This window comes from Myotis yumanensis, unplaced genomic scaffold, assembly GCF_028538775.1.
Source record: "Myotis yumanensis isolate MYYU_CA2020_CCGP unplaced genomic scaffold, mMyoYum1.0.hap1 SCAF_1, whole genome shotgun sequence".
Classification (NCBI taxonomy): Eukaryota; Metazoa; Chordata; class Mammalia; order Chiroptera; family Vespertilionidae; genus Myotis; species Myotis yumanensis.
In genome coordinates this window covers 127,740,089-127,761,974 of record NW_027223752.1, presented here as the reverse complement: position 1 = coordinate 127,761,974, position 21,886 = coordinate 127,740,089, and positions in this window count along the sequence as shown.

Here is a 21,886-nt window from a genome sequence, read left to right as displayed (position 1 = left end):
ACAGAATAAAGGTTGTCATCTCTACATACAGGGTTTCCCAGAGCTACTCTAACTTAGAGGATACCTATGCAATCTTAGAGAAAACTGATGTAAGCTTGCTATATTAATTACATGGCTTTTTTCCTACTTAGTTTATTTATTACTAGAGGCCCGGTGTACAAAAATTTGTGCACTTGGGGGAGGGGGGTCCTTCAGCCCGGCCTGTGCCCTCTCGCAGTCTGAGACCCCTTGGGAGATAACAACCTGCTGGCTTAGGCCTGCTCCCGGGTGGCAGAGGGCAGGCCCAATCCCTAGGTGCAGCCCCTGGTCTGGCTCAGAGCAGGGGCAATTGGGGAGTTGGGGTGATGCCCCCTGTCATGCACAGAGCAGGGCGGATCAGGAGGTTGTGATGCCACCCCTAGTCACGCTCAGGGTAGGGCCGATTGGGGGGTTGGGGCGCCACCCCCTGTCATGCACAGAGCAGGGCCAATCAGGGGGTTGGGGAGATCCCCCCTGTCATGCACAGAGCAGGGCCGATCAGGGGGTTGAGGAGCTTCCCCCTGTCACTCACAGAGAAGGGCTGATAGGGGAGTTGGGGCACCGCCCCCTGTCACACACAGAGCAGGGCCGATCAGGGGGTTGGGGCACTGCCACTGTCACACTCAGGGCAGGGCCGATGGGGAGGTTATGGCTCTACACCGTCACACACAGAGCAGGGCCCGTGGGGGGGGGGGGGTGCTACCCTCTATCACCCACAGAGCAGGGCCGATCCGGGGGTTGGGGGGCCTTCCCCTGTCAAGAACAGAGCAGGGTGGATAGGGAGGTTGTGGCCCCGCCCCCTGTCACACACAGAGCCGCAGGGCGATCAGGGGTTTAGGCGCTGCCCCCTGTCATGCTGATCCCGGTGCCCGGGAGGCCTCACGGCTCCACTGATCCCGGTGCTGGGAGGCATATTACCCTTTTACTATATAGGATAGGGCCTGGTGCACAGGTGGGGGCCAGCTGGTTTGCCCTGAAGGGTGTCCTGGATCAGGGTGGGGGTCCCGCTTGGGTGCCTGGCCAGCCTGGATGAGGGGATGATGGCTGTTTGCATCTGGTCACACCCCCTTCAAGGTGGGGGTCCCCACTGGGGTGCCTGGCCAGTCTGGGTGAGGGGCTGAGGGCTGTTTTCAGGATGGCTGGTGACTGAAGCTCCCAACCTGTCCTTTTTTTCTTTTTTCTTTTAATTCTGGGCCAGCTTTAGCTCTGAGGCTTGGCTCAAGCTCTGAGGCCTTGGCTGCTGAAAGCTGGTATCTGGTTTGTTTGGGTTCTATAATTGAAACACTGTTTCAATTCCAGCTCTGAGATCCTGGCTGGCTGAAAGCAGGTTTCTGGGGTTTTGTTTAGCTTCTATATTTGTAACAATGTTTCAAACTGCAAGCTCAGAGGCCCGCAGCCGCAGGCAGGGAACGTTGGTTTCCTCTGTCACTGAAGCAAGCAAGCCTCCTGTTAGCTTCAAGCTGCCTGGGTGCCGGCCGCCATCTTGGTTGGCAGTTAATTTGCATATCGCCCTGATTAGCCAATGGGAAGGGTAGTGGAGGTATGGCTAATTACCATGTTTCTCTATTATTAGAGAGGATTATATTATTTTGCTATAGAATTGTTGTTTTTAAATCTTTATTATTGAAAGTATTGCATAAGTCTTCCTACCACCCCACCCCCCCTTTAACTTCTTCCAGCTGTGGGCACAGACAATTAGGTTACTTTTTAAGTCATCAGGGTTTAAGAGTAACTCAAAGAATGAAAGTTGAACAAACAATAATTGATATGAGATATTCCATGCAATTCTTAGGAGATAAATAGAAAAAATAATTAGAGAGAGGGAGGAAAGGAAGGAAGGAAAGATTGAAGGGAAAGAAGAAAGGAAAGGAAGGAAGGAAAAAAAGGGAAGAAGAAAACAGAGGGAAGGAGAGAAAGGGAGAAGGAAAAGGAGAGAAAAGAGAGAAAGAAATGTGGGAAGGATAACCCTAATCCTAATAAGATTGTTAAGCAACAGGGAGTAGGCAGAATTGGGAGCGGGGTGTGATGGAAAAATAAAATAAAAGATATGATGGAGAGTATGACTTTTTCTATAGTTATGCCTTTTAGAATCATGCTAAAGTTATATATATAAAATATACATATAGTTAAACAAGATCAATTTGTTTTAATTTGCTAGTATTAGTTTGGGGAAACCTGTATCAGTTTGCCAGGGCTACCAAAACAAAATACATAACATAATTTGTAAGTAAATATAAATAAATAAAAAGCTGTCTTAATTCTTAAAATATATTTTTATTATAAAACTTAACCTTGGAGATCCAATATAATTTCTAAAAGTAAGAAAAATTTAGTGGTTACAGAGTGACATCTGCTAATTGTTATTGATTTAGAGGGGATGCAAATCTCAGTTTGAAAATATGGATATGCCAGCCATGAAACTTCTTTTCAACTGTTAAAACTTTCAAAGCATGCCATATGCCAAAATTAAATTTCAATACATTTGAAAATTTATTTAAATAAAGTTTGAGATTGACTTCTCTTTTTCTTTAGGTGACATCTATGTCTTATGGACCTTATGCAGTGTTAATTTTTCTAAGATTAGAGTATCTAGTTTTCAGTTTTGGTTAATTACAAGATTAATTCAGTATGGTTCCTTATACAGATACACTTTAGGAAGGCTGAAGCAAGTTCCTACCATAGTCCAGTTATTAAAGTTACAAAAGCCCAAAAGTCAGGTTGGGACACATAGTTTAAGAGCCCACTGGACTCAATATGGCCCTTATCATAGAAAATATACTATGAGGGACAGTCATACAGACCACAGCTCTCCCAGCTCTCAGAATTCCCTAATTCCCTATTCCTTGCCTAGTTTCCCATCAGATATCATACTTATTTGAATTACCAGCTATTTGTGAGGATTGGTGTGGCCATTTACCCATTAAGAAAATAGAATAGGTGATTTTGCAGGATTAGTAGCTGAATCAGAGATAAATCACTTGATTAAAAAAAAACAAAATGAACTCGTCCAGTTAGATGAGTAAACTGCCAGAAAAAATTGTCTAAGAGCCAATACCCAAACTTTGAAAAAGAGGATTAGGATAAATAGCAGACTTTTGAGGAGCTTAAATAGGTCCTGAGCTACAGATAGAGAGCCAATGGTTCTGTCCTGGGAGAATGAGAAAGGAAATAATCCTGATTTAAAAAAAATAAGGTGTTTCAGGAAAGTATTTTATGGTAACTTACAGCCTGGCAAGGATGTGTTGGGTTAATATCTTTCATTATTTTATATGGTAGCTGACATTTCTGTGATGATGCCTTATCATCCCCATGTGTTCTTCCTACATATCATAACCTTTCTATATAAAGGTTGACCTGTTTGTATTATTGTTATGGATATTCACCCTAGAGACATTTTTCATTTCACTTTGTTAATATGCATGAATTTGAAAATAGCTGTTGTTTAACTGATGGTGATAATGTGAACTGACATTAATCAATAGAGGTTATGGCTTTTATGTCTGGATGCTAAGCAGCCTGACACCTGTGAGTTATCTGGAGTGAAGCAATTATTTTCTCAGAGGATCTTATCATTGCTGATCAAGTATAAACTTGCCCAAGGTAAACATACCCCAGTGCTGTTTATTTCTTCCAGCTGATATTCTGACTGTTAACATAATTAGAAAAAATCAGAACTATATACAATTATATAGAACTCTGTTACAATAATTCTTTACTCTTTTGGAATTTTCTTTTTACCATCTTTAGTTTTCTTAGATGCTTACTAATAGAAATTTCATTTTCTACATGAGCTGCAAAACCCAGCATGTGGTCACATCTCACTGAAGAATATCTAACAAACTCGAGTATCTGCACAAGTGATTTGCCAAGTTGCTTCCTTATTTTTCGTAGTTAGCACTTTCCTAGCTTCTGCATTGTTTCAGTTCGTGGAAATGTATCTAATACCTAAGCTTTATGGTCCACGCACCAGAAATGCTGTGTTTTTTCTCATTCTGGATTTTAAAAATATATGTTATTAAATAAACTGATGTTTCAGAGATTTCTGTGCCTAAACCTCATGAAATGAGTCATTAGCATTTTTGAAAGTTGAAACACAACTGGTGAAGTGTGATTTTATAAGAGACATACTAATGTACTAAATGCTAATGCAGCTTCCTAGGGTGCCACCTTTGGCCAAGGGAGCATCTTATGCAGGAGAATCAGACTCAATGACTTTATGTGTAAGGTCAATAGACTGAGCCATACTGGAATTTGAGGAAGAAAGCAGAAAAAAATCATGTGGGTTGGCAAAGCCATACTTTCTGATCCTTAAGTGTTTAAACAGGGAATGAGTGACAAAAATGCACTGTAGGTTGAGGACTGCTGACAGAAGGACAATCTTTCATCATTAAAACAAAGGTTAAATAAAAATTAAGCTCAGAGCAGCAGCAAGAGCCATGGAGACTTCGGGTAGGCATGATGCCCAGATGTTCTTCCCATAGTTTCAGCCTGGCATATGAGCAGAGGTGAAGAAGGTCAAGTGGGTAGGTGGCTGATTATAGAGAAGATGATGGCACAGTCATCAGTTATCCTTGTTGAGTTTGAGAATAGAACCACTATTGCTTGCTAGTTAATTAATGATTTCCTCTACATAATTAAACTCTTTTTAAATTTTATTCTTTGACTCATCTAATCCCAATACTGCTCCTTTATTCACCCTAACCCTTATAAAATACTTTTAATTATATTCAGAGCAAAACAATGTGATTAAAAAAACCTAGAAAAGTTGATTTCAAATATATATATAATTTGTCAATATGCATCCTATTACACTTTATTTGTACAATAATCTAAAAATATAATAAATAGTAAATATCCTGAATGGTCTTCTTTTGATCAATGAAGTAAGAATGCTAAGACATTTTCTTTAAACAATTTTTATTTTCCTACATATAAGATTACCATTAGCAAAAAGATAAATTAGTGATTCAGACAGGTCTGTTTCCAGGCCTTTATTATAAATGTATGCACTACTTTGTAGTCTTTGTTTTTTCTTTTCTTGGATAAATCACCCTCAAGAATAATTATGAACTTAATTGACAAACAAGTGGATAATTAGCACTACTTAATTTTTTAGGGGGATCTCCAAATTCATGAGAAATTTCTTCAGAATTTTGTGTCCACTCAATTCTCCAGAAAAAAAAGTTTCCAATACCAGAGTTTCTGGAACCACACACAAAATTTTTAATTCAAAATTATCATGGGTTCTACTAAAAATATTAGGTAATGCTCCTTCAATTATATATTTTGTGTGTGTGTGATATTTACCCACTCATAGTTGCTCCTAAGGAGTGGACCTGGGTGACAATATTTGAACAGGCAGAGAGGGGACGGGGGCCCCTTGCCTCTTTCCCTATACTTGATAAAACCAGAGGTGAATACCAAACAAGTTGATTAGTCAAAAGCTCTTTGTGAAAACTTGGAATTGAAACACTTAAAAATGTTTTTGTTAGCTGCAAGAAGCCTGGTCAATTCATGTATTATTAGGGCATTAAATGAAGCCATGGCAATTCAAAACTAAGCTCAGTCTGAGGTTTGATAGTAGTGGAAACTAAAAGCTGGTCCAAATGTTACAGAAGAGCAAATTTACAGAGATGCTGATAATAGAGACCATGACAGAGGCATCACAACACACACACACAGAGTGAATAGGAGAGAGAGAGAGAGAGAGAGAGAGAGAGAGAGAGAGAGGTTAGACATAGAGAATCAGTGAGATCACAGAAAAAGAGAGGCAGAAACACTGACAGCAGTTTTAAAGACAGAGACTATGGAATGTAAGAGAACAAAGAGAGGTAAAAAGAGAGGAAGAGAAGATATACGATGAATAGTATTTCCATTTCTCTGAGAAACAACTGAAGTGGCATCAACCGTATTCCATGGTATTCCTGGTACTCCTTCCAAATACTCAATCTAAGTATAAACCAGTGCAGGTTACATTTTATAACTAAATATTAGAAAGCCTGGTTCTAAAACAAACAAATGAACACAAATAGACAAATCTATCTATCTATCTATCTATCCATCCATCCAGCTATTTATCGATGGGTAGGAACATAATAATAGAAATGTAGGCATATTTTCCATTATAGAAACTTGGAAAAAAGAAAATTGGCTTATGATGATATTTCCATGGATGGCTATGTAGTTAAATAAGAGACAATGATTCTTAATTAGGTCCTGAACATTATTACCAGTGAGAAAGAACATTGACAGAGACTTGTCAATCTCTTCCTTAGTTATATTTATACAGTAATTAATGCTATTTGGGCTATATTATTATCTATATACTAGGAGCCCAGTGCACGAATTCATGCACCTTGAAAGAAACTGTGGGCTGCGAGGCTGCGGTGGGCACCCTGTCCCCTCTCTGCCATCAACCCTGCTCCTGCCACTGCTGCTCCCACATGCTGACGATGCTGGCCCTGCTCACACCCACTGATGGCACAGAGTGGTTGGGGCCCATGCCAGCAGAGGGTGCAAGCAGCTGGTGCTGCCCTGATCACCCCTCAGGAGCAGAGGGAAGTGGAGAAGCCCTCAGGGATGATCGGGGCCTGCAGCCGCCACTTGCATTTGCTGACAGTGCCGAGCGATCAGGACCAGTGCCGAGTGCTGGCGGCGGGTGCGAGCAGTGGCTGCAGCACTGGCAGCAGTTGCAAGTCCCGGACAGGACTGCAGTGCACGAGAGCAAAGAATTTTCAGTAACCACCAGAGGCTCGTCCCGATGACAGCAACCAGTGCCCTGCCTTGGTCTGGTTCCCCTACTTACCTGCTCCACCACCCTGCTGCAGCTCAAGCCTGCCATGTTCCGTGTGCGCCCCCTTGTGGTCAGTGCATGTCATAGCGACCAGTTGTTCAGTTGTTCGGCCTATTTGCATATTAGGGTTTTATATATATATAGATATAAAAGCCTAAGTGACCTTTCGACCATTTGACCAGTAGCACTGACCACCAGGGGCCAGAAGCTCAATGCACAGGCATGGAAACATGGAACAGACTGATGAATCTAAAATGGAAGGGGGGCGGGAGGAGTGAGGGAAGAGATTAACCAAAGATCTTATATGCATACTAGAGGCCCAGTGCACAGATTCATGCACCAGTGGGGTCCCTTGGCCTGGTCTGCGAGGATCAGGCCGAAATTGGCAGTCCAACATCCCCCAAGGGGTCTTGGATTGCGAGAGGGCCTCTAGTGTTTATAAATAAAATTAATCAATCTTTTAACCATAACTACAAGTATATTTCATATAGCTATCTCATAATTACCTTATAATTTATGTTATAAATTCTAGGAAAATTATTCTCTAAACTACTAGGATACTTTAGAATGCACTTACTTAAAATTGCTTGTTTTATGCAAATATAGGGGGTTTTGGTTTTTCAAAGTAAATTGTGTACTTAAGCTTTTAAAATAGGAGATATATATATATATATATATATATATATATATATATATACACACTAGTGTCCTGGTGCATGAAATTCGTGCACATTAAAGGGGGATAAATTAGAAGAAATATTTTAATATTGCTATTTTCCCTTTCTCTATAATAGAAGTGTCAGAGATGAAAGGAAATTAGTAAAATGTATATGAAAATCTCCCTCCTGTCAGAGTCTGTGGCAGGCCACGGGACCTAGAGTCAAGTCCCTGCCCATCACCCCCATGTGCTTTGAAAATGCAGGAGACCCAGACCCAGCCGGCTCCACCCCCGTCAAGCCCCTCTGGGCAGGGACCGCAGCCTCAGATCCCCCAGTCCAGCGCCGTATTGGGGGTGCAGTCTCAGGTCCCCCATCAAGCCCCGCCAGGTGGGAGGGCTCAGCCTTAGGTCCCCCGGCCTGGTGCCAGGGCAGGGGGCATGGCCTGAGGTCTCCCAGACTAGCGCCTGGGTGGGGTGGGGGTGCGGCCGGAGGTCCCCGGACCTAGAGCCTGGGCAGGGGGTGCAGCCGGAGGTCCCTCGCCCCAGCCAGGTTCCATGCAGCCTCAGGTCCCTATTGTTCAGTCGTGATGTTACAGTGTCCTGGTTAATTTGCATATTCCTCTAATATATATATATATATATATATATATATATATATATATATATGCCATTAATCTGGAAAGCTTACCAGTATTTTATTTTGAAAGCTCTATTTGAAGTGGTACATTTTATGCACAATTAGTTATACCTCAGTATCAAAGAAACTAAGTATATGTAGCTTAGATCCAACACAAGTGACATGGAGAAGTGGGTCATTCCCTGAATTGAATTAAAATCCTTTGAGTCAGCTCTCTGTGATGTCAAGAATGTTGTTCATGGCATCTTGAGTCAGGAGATGGTTTCCCCCTTTTATAATTTCCTCTAGCTTACACTGGCAATATTTGACACACAAAGCTGCAGGCAAGAATGTTAGAGTTGGCAGAAAACTGCTTTTAAAATTAACACTAATTGCTGACAGTAATGTACCATTTTTATTTCCAGCAGACACTTTGTTCTTTATACTTTCAGGTATACATTATTTTATAGTTTTAAGTAATAATTTTTAATTTGCTCACAGTTCCTCAGAATCAACACTTAAATTATCATACTAAGTGTCTTACATAAATCCTTTAAATGACATCAAATCAGTATCTAAATTTTAAGGTTTTGCTTTTCATACAAATATGCTATATAAGGTATTTTTATGAGCCTATTATTCATTATTAACTTTTATCCTACTTAGGTGACAGTTGTATTGACCTTAACAAGCTGGCTGGTTTACTTATTTGTTTAGTTATCTTTCCTTTCCTTAATTACTTATGTTCTGCTAATTGACTCACCCCAATTTTGAGCATTCCACAGGTTGTTTTAATCCTTCCACCCCCAAACCTACTGAACTCATTTGGTTAAAGGTCTTTTGATTAGGATATGTTTGACTCTATGTAAATTTCTCAAACCACAAACAGCCCAAATAATGAATTTATAAATTCCCCCATTAAACAATTAAACATAACGTATACTTAGTGGGGATATAAAAAATTAAGATAAAATTTTAAAAGATTGAAGGATTCTAAATGTTATCAACAGTGGGCATTATAGAATGGCTTTAATAATATTAACCATAAACTCTTATATCTAAAAACCTGAAAATTAATAAGACACAAATGTAGAACAATTCTAGTTTGAATGAGGTGCCTAATCGTTAGGATTTGGCCAGTGATGTGAGTTGTGAAAGAATTCACAACTAAAATAAGAGATGCAGTCTTAGCCGGTTTGGCTCAATGGATAGAGTGTCAGCCTGAGGACTGAAGGGTCCCAGATTCAATTCTGGTCAAGGGCACATGCCCAGGTCCCAGGCTTGATGGCGGGCGTGCAGGAGGCAGCCAATAAATGATTCTCTCTCATCATTGATGTTTCTGTTTCTCTCTCCCTCTCACTTTCTCTCTGAAATCAATAAAAATATATTTAAAAATAAAAAAAGAAGAGATTCAGAAAGGAAGTTTATTTTAATTAATTTATTCTTTATTGATTAAAGTACTACATATCTCTCCCTTTTTCCCCATTGACCTCTCCCTGGCCACTCCCACCCCCCAGCACATGCCCTCACCCCACTAATGTCTGTGTCCATTGGTTACCTTTAGTATATGCATACATACAAGTTCTTGGTCGATCTCTTACCCTTCCTCCTCCCTGCCTTTCCTCTAAGGTTTGATGGTCTGTTCAATGTTTCTCTGTCTCTGGACCTATTTTTGTTCATCAGTTTATGTTGTTCATTATATTCCACAAGTGAGTGAGATCACGTGATATTTATCTTCCTCTGACAGGCTTATTTCACTTAGCATAATGCTCTCCAGTTCCATCCATGCTTTCCAAGAGAGTAAATGTGCAAGTATTGCTAGTCAATACAGGGCAGGGAACAGAGTGGCTTCTGCTCTTTTTATCTTTAAATATATTTTTATTGATCTCAGAGAGGAAAAGAGAGAGAGATAGAAACATCAGTGATGACAGTGAATCATTGATTGGCTGCCTCCTGAATGCCCCACACTGGGGATTGAGCCCACAACCTAGGCATGTGCCCTTGAGCAGAATTGAACCCTTCAGTCCACAAGCCAAAGCTCTCGACACTGAGCCAAACCAGCTAAGGTGTGTCTTCTGGTTTTAAAGGGCAAATAATTGCAGTTGCTAAGCAACAAGGAAGGGAGGGAGATTCTGGTGAAGTTGAGCAGATATCAAGGGGGTTATGTTGAAGAATTTCATTTTGTTTGCTTTCCAGGAGACAGTACGGCAGATGTCCTAAGAGGTGCCTTATCAGTATTTTTCCCAAGCCTGTAAAACATGCTTAGAGCAAAAGTAATGAAGAGTTCAAAAAGGGGCTTGTTTGAAGGGGAGGGGAAAGATAAGAGAGTCCTTAGTGTGAATTATCCCTGAGTTGAGAAAATATCAGGGACGAGGGGGATGCAAGAATGTAGCCTTGAGATTATTTTATCCTGTTACATAGTTTGAACAGAGGGGCTGTTTGAATCAGAGGAACCAACAATCTTGGGGTTTAATTACCAGGTGCTTCTTATAATTGTGGGAGGCCACAGCAAAGAAAAGGAAAGGCCTTTTTCTGTCCTTACAATAATGAAACCTGCCTGCCATAGAACACAGGTGATTTCTCCCAGGTGGCACGGTGTTCCTTCTTTGATTTCCTCACTTGTCAGAAGTATCAGTAAGGGATGATTTATGCATACCATAGGTCCTTTCTAAAAAAAAAAAAAAAAAATGACTGTTAGCTGTCTTGTATGAATATAAAAAACTCACCATGTAGAGATCCAAGGCCAATATTATTTCATGCATGTTTCACTTAATTAATAGTTTGTAACTGACAAAATATCATTTGCCAAATTAAATCCTGACATTACCCTCCCCTCTTGTATTAATATATGTTCAAAGAGTCATTACATTCCATAAGGCTATTTTCATTGATTTGAATATTTATTTCAACTGATAAACCTTTTTGCTTATAGGTATGCTTAGATCTGATGGAAATAATTTTGTAATACATAGTTAATGTAATTCCCCTTATATTTCAAATTTATTGAAAGAAATATCTTTCTTAATAAATTTAAATTTACTCAAAATAATGTTAACAAAATAATGATTCATCTCTGCCTGAAAGTTCATAGAAGTGTCTATCTAAGATTTGTATTTTGTTTCCAAAATCACAGTCATATTGATTCAAGTATCTATGTGCATATACTCTTATTATATGATTAATAATTTTCAGTTTTTACTAAAGTTTCATCTGTTACTTCATGACTAACTTGCATACTTAGTAGATCCCTTCATACTTTTCATTATTTTAAACTAATAGCATAAGCTGTACTTACTCAAGTCATCACTGTGAAATAATCAAAGAAATTAAGGACATTTTATCTTCAATCTATATAAAAAATATCACCTGGCTAAACACCAATATTTATTTTCTCAGCAATCTGTCTTCCTCTTATATTTGATAGGTAATTTTGAAAACTTTATCTCCTGCACTATTTGCTAGAGAAAAGCATTATTTTTATCAATTTATAAGTGGCTCTATTCTGTGATAACATGTAAAGAATAATAAAACTATGTTGAGATGTGAATGCTGACTTCTAAAATACATTTACTTATAAGGAGAGTATTGAGGCCCACTTCCCAACCATGGATTCTAGCTCTGTGAGCTATTGGCCTTACACCAAAACACAATTTAATTTTTGAAATTATTTAATATATTTATGCTTTTTTCCTGAATAATGAAATTAATGCAAAAGACTTTATCTAGCATGTGATTTCTAATTCTATATTTGAACTCACAAACACAGAAAATCATACTTTAAGATACAATTTCCTTATTTATAATTTATCCTAACAAAATTAACTTCTTAATTTCATTTCACAATTTGGGGCTACATCTGAGAATCATTAATTTTATCAGGAGCTTCATTGATATCTCAGTCATTTATGCTTCATATATTAAGTATTCATTTTTTAGCCAGTATGATTCATTAGTCAGTAATTTTGTTGATTTTTATGTTAAAATGATTCTAAAATTATCTTTGTTTAAGGTGATTGCCATAACCTTATTTGGCATTGCTTTATCCAGTTTTATTTTTGTAAAAACCACATTTGTGTGTTCATATTACTCAAATTAAATTTTCAAAGAAATTTTTAATATACATTTTCCAATAGAGTAAGTAAGATTTAAGTCGATTTTTTCTCTGCACATTATATTGATAACATTTCCTAAGCTACACATCCACTAGTCAATTATATTTAAAAGTATTTTTACTGTTGTTTATTAATTAATAAAAAGAGTGATTTGAGCTAATACTGTGTTATAAACAGGTGGAATGAAAGTCTATTAAAAAATCAGACAGTTTTTTTAAGATTCCCTGCTAGTAGTATAATAATCTTATAATTGGAAAAAAATATCAATAGGAAAGTGAAGCAAACTTCAAGTCTATACAACAGTTATGATTGCTTATATAGCATTGATTTGATTATCAAGGGCTTTTGCAAAATCACTATGTTATATTTCTCAATAATATAAGTAGGTCTAATTGGCTAAAGAACTCTTCCTATAGAGACAAAAGGTAAGAACTGAAATAAGTCAACATGAAAGTCTTTTTTGTTTTTCCTATTGGGAAAGTATGCACTCCTTAGAATGTAAGAAACTCAATAAATCAAGTTGAATGTAAAATAAAATATTGGACTCCCTAATAAGATAACTTCCCAGGGCACTCCAATACGGGTTAAAGTACAGAAAGGAAAAGTCTGCTCTGACTGCCCACAGTCTTTTTTCTTTTGTTATAAAGCAAGTTCTACAGTCTGCTCTTGACAGCAACCCTTCCTTCAAGAAGAGGTCTCCAGGCTTTTTGTTACTTTTTCCTCTAAAATAGTTTTGATATCTTTAACATCGCATATAAATAGACCAAAGATTTTTCACAAAATACAGTAGAAAGTTACCAACAATGGTAACTCTATTCTATTCTGTATCTATTCCTATTATAATGACCTTCTTTTTTTCTCAAACAGTATTCTTCTGTTTAATTCTTGGGGAGATTGTGTCTCTTTAGAAAAATAATATCTGATACATAAAAATACTAATAACATAATAAGAATTAGAGTAATAATATAGTTCACTTAATAACTTTCTTGACAAGGAAATGTCATAGTTGAAGGTTTAAAAAATTTAAATGTTGAAATACTTTATATTTTATATATCACTAAAGTAAATTGATACCAAAGTAAAACTAAAATAAAGATAACATTTGCTATATATAGTTATAATTACTATAGAGGTATTTACCATTTGTCACCTTGAGATGACTCTGTAGGGTAAAGATGATGCTTTGGTTCTCTAACATGTTTGAATGACAACATGGGATGTTGACCGGCTGGCCCCCTGATCGGGGCTGATGGGGGGGCCGGCCAGGGGAGGAGGGGCTGCAGGAGTTTGACTGTGGTAGTGTACTGACCACCAGGGGTTCCTCTATTGAGCATCTGCCCCTTGGTGGCCAGTGTGCATCATGCATCATAGAGACTGGTCAACTGGTCTGGTCGTTCCAGTCATTCAGTTGTAATGGTCGTTTATATATATATATATATATATATATATATATATATATATGTATATATATATATATATATATATATATACTAGAGGCCCGGTGCACAAAAATTTGTGCACTCGGGGGCGGGGGGAGGGGGGTCCCCCAGCCAGGCCTGTGCCCGGGTGGCAGAGGGCAGGCCCAATCCCTAGGTGCAGCCCCTGGTCGGGCTCAGAGCAGGGCTGATTGGGGAGTTGGGGCGCCGCCCCCTGTCATGCACAGAGCAGAGTGGATCAGTGGATTGGGGCACTGCACCCTGTCACACTCAGGGCAGGGCCAATGGGGAGGTTATGGCTCTACCCTGTCACACATAGAGCAAGGCCCATGGAGGGGGGTTGGGGCACCATCCTCTATCACCCACAGAGCAGGGCCAATCAGGGGGATGGGGCGCCACCACTGTCACACTCGGGGCAGGGCTGATGGAGAGGTTATGGCTCTACCCTGTCACACACAGAGCAGGGCCCGTGGCGGCGGGGGGGGGGGGGGGGAAGGGGGGGGTTGGGGCGCTGCACCCTGTCACACACAGAGCAGGGGCCGATCAGGGGATTGGGGAGCTCCCCCCTATCAGGCACAGAGCAGGGCTGATCAGGGGGTTTGGGGGCTGCCCCTTGTCACGCTGATCCTGGTGCCGGGAGCCTCGCTGCTCCGCTGATCCCGGTGCTGGAAGGCATATTACCTTTTTACTATATAGGATAGACACCTGGGGGCCGGCTGGTTTGCCCTGAAGGGTGTCCTGGATCAGGGTGGGGGTCCCCACTGGGGCGCCTGGCCAGTCTGGCTGAGGGGCTGAGGGCTGTTTTCCTGAAGTGAGTGACTGAAGCTCCCAACCGCTCCTTGTTTTCTTTTTTTTTTTTTTTTATTATGGGCCAGCTTTAGCTCTGAGGCCTCACTGCTGAAAACATTGATACAAAGTTTCGGTCCGGCTGGGTTTCAGTCCGGCTGTTTTCTGGTGTTTTGTTTATCTTCTTATTTGCAACATAGCACATAGTTCCTTAGAGTTGCAACTGAGAGGCCAGGAGCGGCAGGAGGGGAACGTTGGAGTCTGCAGCAAGCAAGCTTCCCTGCTTGCTTCAGTGCCTGGCTGCCGGCCGCCATCTTGGCTGACAGTTAATTTGCATATACTCACTGATTAGCCAATGAAAAGGGTAGCGGTCGTACACTAATTACCATGTTTCTCTTTTATTAGTGTAGAGATATATATATATATATTATATATATATATATATATATACCAAATCACTCAAGCTTAATTTGAAGTTTTGTCTTCAGACTTTGCTTATACATATTTGAGAGTATAATCCTTAAGGCAAGTTATATTAATTACTCCCATCATACAACTCAGCTCCTAGGTTTTTAGCCAAAAGAAATAAAAACAGGTGTCTATGTAAAGACATACACACAAATATTAACAGCTTTATTTGTAACAATCTAACACTGAAGCAACTGAAATGTTCATAAAAGGATGAAAGATATCCAAAATCAAATCTATAAAAGTCCATGGGTAGCATGTTAGCATTATTGCCTATCTTATTTTCTTCATAGCATTCATTTATCACTCTATGAAATTAAATTATTTTGTAATTTTCTGAGTTCTCTGGAACATATCAGCTCCTTAGAATTTGTACCTTGTTCTATTTTTATCAATTGACTAGAACAGTACTTGGCACAAAGTAGTTTTGTAAAAATTATTGTTGAATGCATGTACAAATGCTTTATAGTTATAATTTTGTTTTATGATAATTTTCTTGTTTTATCTATAATTCAGTAGAATTGTGTTCTAAGCTGCTACATTTCCTGGAAAGGGTATTTTCTCAGTAAGTAACACCATATTTTTGAGTGAGTTAAATTAATCTCAAGATAGATTCAGTGCCTTAACAAAGCTGCATTACCAGACTTGCTAAGAGGTAGCTCTTCTAAGCATTATCTTCATTAATTTTCTCTTCTCATTTTCCACCCATTATTATATTAGTAACTGTCAAACGCTGAGGGTTTCAAGAAACCAATGTGCTATTAAAGGCTGAAAATATAATGAAGAAAATATAATAAATTTTGCAAATTACTTGGCAAAATCTGTTTCCTGGCAGGGATTAGTTATAGCTTTAACACACATTTTTGAGCATTACATAAATATTAAAATCATACCATTTATAAATACAACCATTTCTATAGTAGGGGGTTATAGAAATAAATTACACATTTTGTGACTAACCGCACATACATGAAATTTTAAAAATAAAGTTATCTTATAAAATACCAATTGATAAGATTTTTAGTTCAAATAAAGTATGAAAGTTGTTATAATGTAGTTTTAAACAGCTACAGAGTGTCCCCCCAAAATGTATACACACTTTAACAGCAAATAGCTCAATTTTGAAAATGAAATGGATTTTAATAAACAATGCCTTCATAATTATTCAAAGTGTTCGTATACATTTTTGGTGGACACTCTTTCTATATAATGTAATTAGTAGGTCAATGTCATCACTTTCTTGGAATAATATATTATTATTAAAATCCACACGGGTTCATGGAATTGTATTTTTAATTCCATTTTAATATTCTATTAACAGTACCTGTAAATATATACAGGTACATATACAGTTTATGTAGAGATTAATGTGTTTTTAGATTTATTTAAATAAGAAATAAATATGCCCTAAAAGCATTTATGCTAACATTATGTTTTTTCCGGTTGTCTTTTTCTTCTTCATGAATGAATCACAAAAGGAGACAATTTTGATATCTATATTGCCATCTTGGGCAAACACTTTCTTTCACATGAATTTAAAGTGATATCGTTTAGTAATTCTCTTACATTTTCTATAAAGTATCCAGGTTATTACAAGTTAAAGTAAAAGAATTGAAAAAAAAATGGTACTGTTTTATATTTTGTCTTCAAATCTACTTATTTTTGTACATTCTTCTTTTAGAATTTGAATGATGATATCATTGTTATTTGTTTAGAGTGAAGTTCAACAGATTCTTAGAAAACTATTCAATTTCAAAGAGACTATTTTTTTCTATTTCTTAGTGGAGTGAATGATCTCTTTATTTATTTTTTTATTTTATAAACACAGGAAAGTGGTCTTATATATTAACTGGTAAATGAGAAAACAGAACAATGTTCAATGTTTTACTAAAAATTATTTGTTAAGAAATTTCACCACTATAAAAACTTAGCTTAAAAAATTCCTTTTATAGTTATTAAGTGAAAGGTATGATCAATTCAATCATATGTCCTCTCAAAATCCAAGTCTTACAGCTTAGTTGATTTTTATTGTATTATTTATAGTCAGTTATAAACCCAGTTCTTCTGTAATTTACAAAAAGTATTTTCTTATTCTCTTTCCTATAATTCTATTCTAGGTGCAGACAATATTTTCACAATTTTATATGAACTGAATTCCGTAATGTATGCTTAGATTTAAGCTTTTCAAAATACATTTGTGGAACTCACACATAGCTTTTTTTTTGTTTCTCAAATGTGAGTTAGAACCACCTCAGGAGCTTTTGAAAAACACTGATTCTGAGGCACTTTCCCAGATGAATTAAGTCAGAGTCTGGCAGTGTGTCCCAGACATTGATAGTTTTTAATTTCCTCAGGTGATTCTAATGTGATCCAGGTTTGTGAATCACTTACTGAACAGTATTAAGAAACATTAACATGCATTGAAAGAAAAGGGCATCTTGATAACTATCAGGTTTTGATCTAGTAGGTCTATGGTTGGTGTGAAATTTTGCATTTTCTGATCAGTTCCCAGGTAATGCTATTGCTGTTGGTCCATGAACCATATTTTATGTATCAAGGAAATAGAACAGAGAAGATTGCTGAGAAAGAAGAATAGCTCCCGATCTTTATGTAATCAGGAAGAAAGGAAGAGGAGAGGAGAGGGGAGGGGAGGGGAGGGGAGGGAAGGGAAGGGAAGGGAAGGGAAGGGAAGGGAAGGGAAGGGAAGGGAAGGGAAGGGAAGGGAAGGGAAGGGAAGGGAAGGGAAGGAAAGGAAAAAGGAAGGAAGAAAGGACCAAGAAAAAGGAAGTGAAAGCTAATAGAGACAGGAACAATCTTGAAAGAAAACTGGTCAGCGTTAGTCTTTGCATTTACTGATTTATTATTGATTGTCTACAATATGTGGAGATTAAGTTATTCTAATTAGCTTTTGCTATATTTTTGTGTATGGTAAATCTCCTGAAAAATAGGTTCTGCTCTAGAGGACTTTTGCTCACATCCAATGCATACATTTCTTTCTTTCTAGAAGAATTGTCAGCGACAGCCGGAGCCCTCCTCAGCACTGCTGCTCTGCGTTGTTCTGAGTCCATGTATTCTTCTAAAATCTCCCAGTCGACTACGCCAAGCACAGGGCAGGTTCCTTCTCAAACCCTGCCACTGTACTAACAGTTGGGAACTTAGTCCAAGAGCACAGGTCATTTCTCAGCGTGGGGAAGACGGAGAAGCCATGAGAGGTTGTGGGTGTATAAGAATGAGTCTTTATTGCAGAAGCCAGTGGCCACATAGCCATCAGGAAAACAGTCCTTACAGCGAAATCCATACAGGCAGGCAGCCAGACACCGTCTGGTACATACATACCTTTTCCATAAAGCAGTATCAGTCTCTGTACCCACAGCTATTATCTGAGCAGCTGAATGCTGCCCCAGACTCACCACCTTACATTATAGAGGCACCTGAGCTCTCTGGCTCAGCAGCTTCTTCTGTCTCCCCTGCCCAGCACACTGGCTGGTTAACATGGCAGCTATATCTGAGCTCTCTATGAGCTCTCAGCCTTACATCATAGCAGTGCCAGCTCTCAGCTCCATCTGTGCTCTCTAGCCTCTCTCCTACACACATGGGAGCTACCTTCTCTGTGCCTGCCCCTCTCTTCTCTGAGCTCTCTCTAGCTCTGCTCAGCTGCTCTCTCCCTAAGTTCTCTCTAGCTCTGCTCTTCCTGTGGTCAGCCACCTGTATATTACTCCAGAGACAAAGAAGGCTAGCTGCCAACAGTGACATCGGTCATCCGGGTTACAGAAGAGCACAGTGTACTGTGTGTCCTTGCACCCGCTTGGTATCCTGGCCTGATTAGGATTCCCAGGCTCAGAGGCTGATAATGGTTCCCAAGCTCAGGGCAGCCTTGACCAGCTGGTGCACTCTGCACGCGTCCCCACAAGAGTGTAAAAAAAATATTAAAGAAGGCTTTGTTTAACTTTACACCGATTTACCTGCTTGTTCACACGCACTCTTTCTCAGCCCAGCTTTTCTCTGGTGTCACAACAGAGCGGGCTCCAGCAGGGCAGCTGGTGAGTATTGCTTGTGTAGGTCCCAAGAGAATGAAACAGGTGAGGAGACTGAATAGTGAATGGTTAGCTGGCAGAAGGAACAGGCAGTTCTTGGCTCAGATTCAGAAATTATTTGAATGTAGGCACTTCTTCTATCAACATGCTTTGGTGGAAATGGTTGCCACCTGCCTCTACTCCCAGGGGTTAATTTTACTGCTGCTTAGTCAGTTTATATTTCAAGAGTCTGTTAATTTCGATAATATAAGCAGTGTGGAGGCCTGCTCTTCCTGCCCAGATGGTGGCTTCTGGACATCAGGTACAGTGCATTTAGGCTGGCAGTCCCATGCTTAGCAGTCAGGGCTCCATATACTCTGGCTGTTGATACTGTCTGGTGACAGGTGTCCAAGACATAATGAGATCAGCACACCCCATAAACACCTGCAAAGGTTTATGCATAGAAATGTCAACTTAGATTTAATTTTAAATAGAATAACACATTACTGTTCTGGAAAATTACAATCATTTCCTATGATAAAAACTGGAATTGATAAAATGTGTGAATTCAAAATGTCAAAATTATAATAAAATGTTATGCAATTTATTTTTCTTACTTTATATTATGTTTCATATATACATGCACATATAGTTACTTAAATGTATAGATATAACTTTATATATGTAGTTGGAAAGTTATATTTATATACTCATAAAATATAACTAATTCACTATATCATGTCATTATTTTACAATACCTACTCTGTCTTATCATTTTCTATTAGGATTTTCAAATATTTATTGTCATTGAACTTGTGCATAATTAATTAATACATTTTATGTATACATAAGGCAGAATTTTTTATTACTATTGAAGAGGAGGAGCTATGTAGAATAAGAAGACAAATTAGTTAACAGAAATGTATACAAGCTTATATAAGAGAGCATTAGAACCTTAACAAGCACCTTGGCTCTGAGGTAAAGAAGAATGATCAATTATAGATATTATAGCAAAAACAAACATTGAAATGCATGGGTCCATAAATATAAAAGTTCTCAAAAAAGAGACTTTGACCCACAAACTTTTGGGTCAAATTACCCAGTACCCTCCCTTACTCTCTGGCTCAATGTGTCCCTTTGGACCTGGTAAAGTATTTCTAAAGTAGGAGGAGACAAAAATTAATGTTTCTAGCAGGACTCGTTTATGTGTAAGCTTTTCTATTATGAGAGTGCTAAAAAGCACTCTCATACATGTGTACACAAGAGGCATGTCGTTTATGTGTACACAAAAGACAAGGTCCTACTATTATCTGAATTTGGAACAAAGGAGAGGAAACAATTATTGAGGAACTGCAGACTTTGCCAGTAACTGATTACACCAACAATGTGCTTAACAAATAAAAATTCAAAAGGATGTTTTTAGCAATGCTCCAAAATATTTATTTCAACAATAGGAATAAACAATTACAGTAAAGTCAAGCACACCTTAGATAATGTAATTTTAATAGCACTAAAGTGTGATCACTATAGCTGCCACCATTCCTTTCCAGCTGTTCCTAGCTAAAGAGAGCTAAATAAATGAATAAGATAACGCAATTATATAATTTGGCAGTAGATTTTTTTTTAAAATATATTTTATTGATTTTTTTACAGAGAGGAAGGGAGAGGGATAGAGAGACAGAAACATCGATGAGAGAGAAACATCGATCAGCTGCCTTCTGCACACCCCCTACTGGGGATGTGCCCGCAACCAAGGTACATGCCCTTGACCGGAATTGAACCTGGCACCCTTGAATCCACAGGCTGACGCTCTATCCACTGAGCCAAACCGGTTAGGGCTGGCAGTAGATTTCTTTTCATCCTGATCTTTAGGGAGAACTTTAGAATTATAAATGATAACTTCAAAGGAGGAGAATAGGCAAAGAGGAGAAGAAAAACAGAGGTACAACAAAATGTAAATTAAAAGTGAGTATGTAGAATTCATGGAAGATGGTGGTGGATTAAGTGGAAACTACCTGACCTTCTCCCAGGACCACACTGGAATTGCAACTAAAATATAGAAACATGGTCCTGAATAAGCAGTGACTGAAGACTATTTGGAAAGAAGTGTGATAACTACGGACATAAAGAAGAGACTGCATAGAGACTGGTAGAAAGTGCAGAGGTGCAAGAGGGCTGGCTGTGCTCCCACAGGCAGCAACTGGAGTTCTGGAGGTATATCAGCTGAGGGGGGGGGGGGTCCCCCTGAAAAGTCTGGAGTCTAAACCCCAAATGAGACTCCCCTGTCCAGTACACCAGAACTGGGAAAGGTGCCCACATAACATCTGGCTGTGAAAAGCACTTGGGGTTTTGTCCAGCCGGGACAGATAGCTCGATATGCAGACACCATCTTAAAGGGCCAACACACTAAATTTCATTCACAGCCACTTACCTTGGGCTCCAGCAGTGGGAGGGCAGAGTGGACTAGAACTGTGTGAGGAAAGTCTGGGATAGGCAGCTTGGCAGGGAGAGAGAGCAGAGAAGACAACCATTGGAACCTCTGTGTGGCGTCATTCCTCCGTACTGTAGAAAATATCTTTCTCAGGCAAAGCTTTCCCATCAATGCAGCTTTTGCCTGGAGAGAAGAAATTGCTCCACCCATTGAACACCCTCTCACCCTACCCTGTAGAGTTTATGCCTAGCCAAGCTCTATAACTAGAGGCTCATTAAGTGACTGAGACTAACAATCAGCCTGCAGGCAGAGGTGGATCGCAGGGTGCTTTGTGTCTTTGCCTCCTCTGCCCCTGGGCCCTGGACAACTTTGGGCCTTGGTGCACAACTTTGTCCTTGCCACATGCATTTAGCCCCAGCAGAGGAAGCCACAACGTGTGGATCCCTGATAGCTCTAAACAGGGTACTCAGGGCCAGGCAAAAACAGCGTCCAACATTGGCCTGTACCAGAGACCCTCTGAAGAGGCCACAAAACAATAAACCCGGGACTCAGCT